At 42.0% G+C, this 9,468-nt stretch overlaps 2 long non-coding RNA genes and 1 pseudogene across 3 annotated transcripts; 1 reads left to right on the top strand and 2 right to left on the bottom strand.

Moving 5' to 3' along the window:
• Positions 1 to 466: 466 nt before the first annotated feature.
• Positions 467 to 1,865, bottom strand: LOC141817017 (uncharacterized). The gene is made up of 2 exons (XR_012600769.1): positions 1,357 to 1,865; positions 467 to 999 (listed from the first exon to the last, which is right to left on the bottom strand). It is a non-coding gene; the product is annotated as an uncharacterized LOC141817017 (long non-coding RNA).
• A 1,677-nt stretch (positions 1,866 to 3,542) lies between these two features.
• On the bottom strand, positions 3,543 to 5,071 carry LOC141817016 (AAA-ATPase At3g50940-like; annotated as a pseudogene).
• An 846-nt stretch (positions 5,072 to 5,917) lies between these two features.
• On the top strand, positions 5,918 to 8,643 carry LOC141817015 (uncharacterized). 2 transcript variants are annotated; one of them, XR_012600768.1, is made up of 4 exons: positions 5,918 to 6,344; positions 6,447 to 6,516; positions 6,865 to 6,946; positions 8,578 to 8,643. It is a non-coding gene; the product is annotated as an uncharacterized LOC141817015 (long non-coding RNA). The 2 variants fall into 2 exon arrangements; XR_012600767.1 differs by lacking the exon at positions 8,578 to 8,643 and adding an exon at positions 7,066 to 7,103.
• The last annotated feature ends 825 nt before the right edge of the window (positions 8,644 to 9,468 follow it).

Genomic DNA, 9,468 nt, shown 5'->3' with positions numbered 1-9,468 from the left:
GGTTGGGGGTCATCCTTGATTACCTTGGTTATGTGATTACCAAGTAATCACATAACCAAGGTTATAAAGAATAAAACATAACCTAATGTTGTTTGGTTTAATCTTAGGTAATGCGACAAAACCTTGTTTGGTTGAAGGTTTTAATACATTACTTACTTTGACATTTACTATATTACCCCTAATTCAATTATAATTATTTTTTACAACTAAATTAATTTGATATTTAATTATTTTTAAATTAAATTAAATTAATAATAATAATAATAATAATATAATATATATTATAAATTTGCCATGAACACAACACCTGTGCCATGAACACAACATATTCAATTTTCTAACTGAAGTTTCCAATCACATGAAATATAGAATCTCCATCAAATAGGATAGACTAGTAATGCTAAAGGCTTGTCTATTGATAGCCAATATTAAGCATTTCAGTATCAAAATGTCGAAACTGTCGACAGAAAGAAGAAAAGCATTTCAGTATCAAAATATATACCACGACAATGAAGTTCACAGATACTTGCTTCTCCTTCTATGAAAATTAGAAATAAACAAGAAAAAGTTAAACATTGAAGAGATAGATATATATCTCGAACCTTTTTGGTAAAGTAAATCTATGGGACTGAAAATCTATTTCCTCCCCAGCAACAGACTCTTCTTTCCTTCATCCTTGTGTTTCGATAAATCTATCTTTTGGTCTGTGCTTCGCGTTGTTAGCTACCTTACCTACCATGGAAATATTTCACAGAATTTCCCTCACCACAAATAACCTCACCTCATCCTCCTCTACTTGCACCACCTTGGACCACCACAATTGTGCCTTCACTTTCGGGTAGCAGACGATATTAAAGATGCAATCGTAAACAAATTTGGTTGCATCTCAGACATGTCTGCTTCAATAATGACCCCCCAATTGTCAAATTGAAGTGTTGCTACCATCTGGTCTTATCATTTCAACCATGCTTGTGGATGGATGGATTGTCTCCTGCATTCCTTGAACCACCAATTATTACAAGCAGCTTGTCATCGTCCTTAAGATCATCATTCCCTCATTCAATCAACATAACATTAGGCATTAGCAGTAAGTAATCCAAGAAATCTCTATTTCTCAATCAGAAATCATGTGTTTCAATCATGCTGTTTCATGCAAACTTCAAAAACCTTTGTATGAGTTTCCTCTGATTTCTGAAGATCTAAACTATGAAGATCTTTCTTCAACTACGAAGATATAAACTTAGTCATCTAGGAAAAGGAACCGAATCCAAAAATCTCAACTTTCAATGTATATGAAGATGAAAATCTCAAAACTTTCCATCAAAGCAAAGCATATGAAGAACCGGAGCAACTTACTTCGCTGCCGGAGCCACCGAGCGATCTCTCCCAATGGAACCGCTGCAGTGAGCTGCTACCTTCCGCTCCTGCCCCTTCCCTACATTCCCTTGTTCAGAGGCCGGGCCCGCGCTGCTTCCGGCGGAAACCTTGCCCCTCGGCGAGAACAAGCCGCCGCCTTTCACCAAGTCCACCTCCAACCCGCCCTCGCGGGCCGCAAAGTCCCACTTCCCGACGTTATCGATGGCGTCGCAGAACCCCCTCTTGGCGCCGGAGGCGAAGCTCTTGGGGAGAAGATCCAGGGTGAGCCCGACCTCGTCGTCCCGGTGTTGCGGAGAGGAAGGGCTTGCGGAGAGGAAGGGCTCGCTCGAGACGAAGAGGAAGGCCTCGCGGAGAGGAAGGGATTCGAAGAATGTTTTCGCTCGGGGGAGACGAGGCCTCGCGGAGGTTTTTGCTCAGGACGGAATCGCCGCCGAGGGAGACGAGGCCTCGCTAGGTTTCGGGTTTCGCTCTGGGAGGGTAGAGGTTTTTGCTTGGGACGGCTGGCTCGCGGAGGTTTTCGTGGACGGCTCGGGGTAATGGGGTAAACGAAATTACGATAACCCTGGAATCCAGCAAAACCTCGATTTTTCTTGGTTTTGCAATTTCGGATTAGATGCCCTGATTTGCTGATGTATGCTGACATGTCAGGAATATAATATTACTAGGGAATCACCGATTAACTAAACCAAACAGGGTTTTAGTTGATAACCTTGGGTGGATAACCAAGGTAATCATGGATTACCCTTAACCAAACACCCCCTAAAGCCTTTGGTTAAGGAAAGGATTTTTGGAACTGAAGGATTGAGAAAATTAGATTAGAATGGGTCAAGGCGGACCTTGACAAATCATTCCGACACCCAAATTAGTAGGAGATTATTAGGTGGTGAAGATAGAACGAGAAATATGATGATGCTTGTGTGCATACTTGCGCCCGTAGAAATGACCTTCCTTTTATATTATTGTTGATCTTCACGTTTCCATTGCCCACACTGTTACCAACCACGATCGGGTCGTGGGGAAGGGGGTCACGTTGCCCAATGTTCTTCACTTTCATCATGAAGTCAGTAGAATAGTGCTACATCCTCCTATGTTTTTCATATTTGTTGTGAGGAATGACCAAGTCAATGGTCCTAGGATGTAGTTGGGCATGAAGGAATCAACGTGCTCAGCTAAGGGGTGTTGGATGCAGCCAAGGTGAGAGTTGTTAGCCGAATTGGGAGATGTTGGGCGTAGCCGTGGCCGAGTTGAGGGTTGTCGATCGAGGTGAGGATTGTCGATCGAGCTAAGAGATGTTGAGCGCGATTGATATGAGGATTGTTTGTTGAGCTAAGAGATGTCAGATTTGATCAAATTGAGGGTTATCAGGTGTGATTGATCCGAGAGTCAAGTTCTTTGGGATTTGATAAGGAACCTGATTGACTTTGATTCTCTATATTGGATTTGACTTTGACTGAAACGGATTAACTCTGACTAATCTGATTTTTGACTTCCAAATGTGGCCGCGTATAAGTTGTTCACTTCCTCACTCACTTTATTGAAACATCATTAACACTTCAATTGTCAATTGTCATCCTCCTTGTGCCCATTCAACCTTGTCACATTGCACACCCACATCTTGATAATCGATCATCGTTGCTCCTCTGACCATTGTCGTCTTTGTGCTCGATCATCATTGCCATTGTACATGATCACCTTCATTTGTTGAACTCATATTTGCCAACATGATTAAATTAGATGGTACAAGACGATATAGGTGTCGATTTCAAATAGATGCAAAAACCTCACTGATTGTATAAGATGAAATTTGTCATCCAGCGATCCCACATAATTAGCTCGACGACCAAGAGATAAATTGAGAAGTTACAATTGACCATGACGAAAGAGGATATTATCTGAATTTCATCAAAAATTCATATCCTTATTCACTTTTACAACTTTATTCCATCGTAATCAATTCAACTATATCTCTAAACTCTATAATCACCATCACATGTAACATGAGAGAGAAGCTCAGCACCCAATGTGCTTAGTGTGCATTGAGTGAACACTCATCATTTCGTTTTGACAAACTGGTCAAGCAATAAAGTGTACGTCCTTTGTAAAATACAAAATAAAATTAAAAAAAAACATTAAAGTGTTCATGAAAATTGTGTTTTAATTTGTGGGTATATGACCAGTTTCGATCTGATATTATTAATTGTTAACGGCATTATCAGTTTTCTCCTCTCTTTTTTTTATGTGAAGGAGCTTGATGAGCCCTTGGAATGCCACATCGGCTTCTTCGCTCCTCATGAGCTCCCCCGCAACCTCCGCCGGTGAGACATCCACCTCCCGGATCAGCGCTTCGATCTCGGGGAAGAGCGAGTGGTCGTCGACCGAGTGGTAGTTCGAAGCTAGGATTCGGAAGCCGCAGGGTGTGCAATAGCCCATGTGGATGTGCATGTCCATCCGACCCGGCCGAAGCAACGCCGGGTCCAGTCGATCCTTGTAGTTGGTGGTGAAGACGATGATCCTTTCGTCGGCGGCGCTTGACCATAGCCCATCCACGAAGTTCAGCAGCCCAGAAAGAGTCACCTGTAACAACGATCATTTAGATTTTGTTTCTACATGATAAAAAGAAGAAAAAGGTGTCTCTTTTCTATGATTGTCGATTACCTTCTCTTTTATATGATTGTCGATTATTATCTTTTCTCGATCCTCCTCTGCGGGTGTTGTCTTTTTGTCTTCTCTGTTCTGCTGCATATCCATGGAGCAGTCGATGTCCTCCACCACTAGTATTGACCTGTTCGTCGTCGACATCATCAGCGTTCGTAACTCCGAGTCGGAGTTCACCTCCGACAACCCCAAATCGTAGACATCGAAGTGCAAAAAGTTGGCCATCGCCGCAATCAGCGACGACTTGCCAGTCCCCGGCGGCCCGTACAGCAAGTATCCCCGCTTCCACGCCCTCCCTATCTTCCGGTAGTACTCCTTCCGCCTCGCGAACCGCTCCAGATCTTCCACCACCGCCCGCTTCATCTCCTCCTCCATCGCCAGCGTTGCGAAGCTCCCCGGGTGCCGCAGAGTCGCCTCTCTCCAATTCAGGTACTCGTTCGTGTACAGCTTACGCGTCCGCTCCTCTTCCCGCATCGCCTTCGACCGCTCCAGCACGTGAGGAAGGTACGATTTCAGGCACGCTTCCTTGTGCCGCTTGTGGCAGCTCACCTCGAACGACCGCTCCTGACGCAGCGGCGCCTCCTCCCCGTCGTACCGGTAGTTGCCTTGGCGGCGGCGGGAGGAGAGGGCGGCAACCAGGCGCCACGTGTAGCGCACACCCTCGTGCACGTCGACCACTTCCTCGCCGCTCTCCATCGTGACCCGGAGCGCGTCGGAGTCTTCTTCCTCCGGCCAGCCGACGCGGAGGCGGCGAGTGGAGGAGGCGACTTGGCTGAGGCCGCCGACGTAGATCTCAGCAGCCTTGAACATCTTGTTCGACGCGACGCCGTCGAACTCGTCGACGACGACGGTGATAACAGAGGAGAGTCGACCAAAGAGAGCTGCGAATGAGGTGGACAGATAGTCCCGCAGGTCGTCGGGGATGAGGTCGTTGGCGATGGTGCGGACGAGGACGGCGGAGGTGGCGATGGAGACAGCGGTGGAGAAAACGGTTTTGGTGCTGGCCATATTAACTCCGCCACCGCCACCTGGAGAGGATTGGAAGGGGAACTTCCACTTGGGAAGGGAACCGAAGCAGAGGAGGTTATATAGGCGGTGGTGCTAAATGCTGCTTGTTCGACAAGGATCAAGCGGCTATTGTCGACGGTTTGGAATCCAAGTTTCCTAAGTTTTACTAGAAAAACGATTGGTCTAAGGTTTCTGTCTTTTCCTCGATTCAATTGGTCACTTTGTTGAAAATGTTTGCTAGATTGGAATACATGGCATGTGATGTGACTGTTTCAAGTAGCCGTAGAGTCTAAGCTAGAACGGATAAGCGATCCCGTCGTATGCGCTTCCTGATTTATCTTGATGGTCGATGAAAAATTTCTGTGGGACCGGACCGACCACCCCAGAGATATGACTAGATCAGACTTGCAGAAGAATAGAACGGATAAGTGAAAACTTTAGAATACAGTTGAGTTAGTTACAATAAAATAGATTTATAGAAAAGGACAAAGATCACCACAAAAAAACCACTGAATAGAGACGGAATTAGCGACGGAATTATATTCCGTCGCTAAATATAGAGACGGATTTATTTTATCCGTCGCTAATCGAGAATTTAGAGACGGAATATTAATTCCGTCTCTAATTCCGTCTCTCTAGCGACGGAATATAAATTTCCGTCTCTAAATAGAGACGGAATAGAGACGGAATTATTATTCCGTCGCTAAATTTTCGATTTCTAAATTTTATAAATTATCATAAATTAAAAATTAGCGACGGAATTTTAATTCCGTCTCTAAATTAGCGACGGAATTAAAATTCCGTCGTTAAATAGAGACGGAAGAAATTTTCCGTCGCTATTGTCGCTATTAGGGTTCCGCCGCCGCCGCCTTTTTTTCCCTCCTACGCGAAATCTTCTCCTCTCCTCCGCGCGATTTTCTCCCCCTCGTCTCTCTCGCGCGATTTTCTCCCCCTCGTCCTCTTCCTCTCCGGCGAACTGTCCTCCCGGCGCCCTCTCCTCCTCCGGCGAACTCTCCTCCCGACGCCCTCTCTCTCCGTTCTCCGACGCCAAGAGCTCCGCGCGTTGTCCGTCCAACTGAGCTCCCGCGCGAACAGATCTTCTCCGGCGAATTCCTCTCCTCCGCCGAACCCCAGCGGCATTGTCCTCCGGCGAAGGTTCCCTCCCTATCTCCGAACCCTAGCTCAGATCCCTAGCTCCGGCGAAGCCTCCCTTCCTAGCTCCGAACCCTAGCTCGCGCGAGTATCTGGAGGCATTTCCTGATTGACTACTTCATCGGCTTCTTTTGGCGGCTTTGCATTTGCAGGTACTTATCTTCTCCTGTGCTCATCCATTGATCTCAACTTTGATCTCGCCATCGTTGAGTAGATTGATCCCTCGTACTTATCTTCTCGTTTCCTGTTCTAAGGACAAGCAGAAAGCAGAACTTATCTACTTGAATCTGATGCATCCGGAAAAGAGGAACCAAAATTGCTCAGGTTAGTCCATATTCCGACCATTTTAGTTTCTAGAGAAGAAAATCTTCATCTTTGATAAACTTAATTTAATCTAGGTTTCCTTGTTCTCTCCGGTTATTCTTCCATATCTGCATCATTTTCTAGTTCTAAGAGAAGAAAATTAATTTTCATCTTTTGAGAATCATTGCCATGATTGTTGATCTCACTGCTACTTGAAATAGGATGTAATTAACTATACCCTCATTTCCATGATCGTTGATATATTTATGTTTTATCCAAAAAGTACTGGGATTCTTCCATATTTCCTTCGAAATTCAAATTTGATGTACATTGTTTGTTCCTGAATCTGGAAATGTCTTCTGTAATCAGCTTGCTTAAGGATCTGAGTTAACATCTTCTGTAATCAGTCTCCTCCCAACCCTAACTCGCGGAACTCTTCAAAGCTAAACAGGTAAACCCTAAGCTGCTTGTTTATAACATCTTTAAGGTTAATCCTAAGCTGTTAGCATTTAATAGGTGTGTGTCTAATTCACATACATACAGTCCTTATTAACTCTATGTGTGTGTCAGCCCCATTGGTTCATGAAAGATCAACCACAACAACTCTAGGATGATTTCAATTTTATTTCGAATAAGTTTTGTGTTATAATATTATTTTGCAGATACAGATAATTTATTATTATACGAACCACCTAAGAAATGCCTGCATATAAGTAACATTTTTTACGTAAATTTATTATTATATACATTATAATTTTTGTATCATATCCATATAATTAACCATAAATTTAAAATAAGCTGTAAGGTTTAGTGAATTAACGTTCCTACCTTTCTGATTGACTACATATTAACATCCAATAATTTCATGATTTATCGTCTCAAAGAAACAAGCGAAACTAAAACATTCTCTTGAGGTACTATCAACATCTTATAATAATATGAGTAGATGTCAATGCTAATGCTTGATGTATTATCTACTTCTGTGATGCTTGTTTGAACTTCTTTATATCTAACTGACAAGGAATTACAAGAATTTTTGGTGTGTTAGTGAAATTTTTTGGCAGAAATTCCTTATATATGTTTGAATTGTAAATAACTATGCTTCAGTTCTGCATGCCTTCACCTCCTTTTCTCTTGTGTATTCTTGCCATTGTTTCTGCATTTATTTTGGAGGCATATAATGAATGCAGAAATTATGATACCAAGTCTAATATACAGTGTCATTCATCTTTATTGAACATTAGATTTCCTTTCATCTCATTGTGGCTGTTGTCATTCTTTGGGATGAGTTGGAGCTGCCTGTTGGCAAAGTGGTCTTTTCAATGGTTTTTGGCATTGTACTTCAGCTTTTTATCTGTACCATAAGAAAACTGCAGAGATGCAGGTAGAAATAAACATTATCAGCGAGCATGCAACACCAGCAAGTTGCTGTCCTCAGCTCTTCTCATCTTGCATTTCCCACAATTCTTAGTTGGACAAATTAAAGTGATGTAAAATCCGTGAACTGTGAAGTTGTCAAACCATCTCACTTCTTTGGAATCACTTGCTTAGCACAATTAATTGTGCTAATATTGGTGCCAATCATCCTATTATCACCCAGGATGCATGTTTTATAGTTAATGCCCTTTATGTGCTTGGCCTTTGGTATTTGTTCATGCGATGGGAATCATTGTTATTGTATGACTCAGAAATTCATTGATTTTCGTTTCTGTTCCACTTGCATTCTGATTAAAAATTTTAATCACTCAAGCAGAATGTATTCTTCTTTGTTGGTAAACCTCCAACAACGTGGGCTTCCAATGCTGCAGAATGTAAACCTCCAACAACTTGAAATTCCTTGTTATTTACTAGGTCTTCTTTTTCATTGCAGAATGTATTCTTCTCATTTTATGAATTGCATTTCCAGTATGCATCTTTTTCGTCATTGCACCTCTACAAACCCAATCTTTTTATGAAATGCATTTCCAGTATGCATTTCCAGTATGCTGCAGAATGTTGTTGAATGAAGCAATTGTCTCTACATTTTATGATTCTCTATATTGATACAATCTATATTGAAGATATGTGATATTGGTTTTACAGTTTGTGGTGAAAAGAAAAGCAGTTGGGATTTGGAGTTGCAAGGACTGCGGCAAGGTCAAGGCTGGCGATGCTTAGATATGTAATATTTTGGTAGCATTGTATTTAGACATATGATACAGTATTAAGTATTATGTATTGATGAAATTTGTAGTACGATATCGGAATTTTGATATGTGAACCAGTGTCGTATTGCTCAAATTGTAAACAGTATTTTGATATGTGATGCAGAGTTTAGATATGTGATGCAGTGTTTATTTTAAATTTTAATTATGATATGTTATTATTCAGATTGTAAACAGGACTCTAAATATGATACAGGTAAAGAATTTTAAAAAATCATTAAAATCTAGCGACGGACATTTATAAGTCTCCGTCTCTAAATAGAGCTAATGATACAGCTAATGGGTGTGGACAATAGAGACGGACATTTAAAATTCCGTCTCTAAATAGAGACGGAATTTTAAATCTCCGTCTCTATTTAGAGACGGATTTTTAAAAATCCGTCGCTATTTAGCGACGGACTTTTAAATTTCCGTCTCTAAATAGAGACGGAGATTTAAATGTCCGTCGCTAACTAGAGACGGATTTTTAAAAATCCGTCGCTATTTAGCGACGGACTTTTTAAATTTTCGTCTCTAAATTTAGAGACGGAATTTAATTTCCGTCTCTAAATTTAGAGACGGAAATTAAATTCCGTCGCTATTCTTTTTGAGACGGAATTATAAAGTCCGTCGCTAATTAGCGACGGAATTTAAATTTCCGTCGCTAAAGTGACGTCAGCGACCGAATTTTTCGCGTCGGCGTTTTTCCGTCTCTAATCCGTCGCTAATCTCGATTAGAGACGGATTAGCGACGGAATAATTCCGTCGCTAAGTGGCTTTTTTTTTGTAG

The sequence above is a fragment of the Curcuma longa genome, unplaced genomic scaffold (assembly GCF_044706935.1).
Source record: "Curcuma longa cultivar G26 ecotype Majalengka, Jawa Barat unplaced genomic scaffold, ITB_CL_G26_1.1 contig_19038, whole genome shotgun sequence".
NCBI classification, from domain to species: Eukaryota; Viridiplantae; Streptophyta; class Magnoliopsida; order Zingiberales; family Zingiberaceae; genus Curcuma; species Curcuma longa.
The sequence above is the reverse complement of the archived record's forward strand: the minus strand, read 5'-3'. Positions and strand labels throughout refer to the sequence as shown.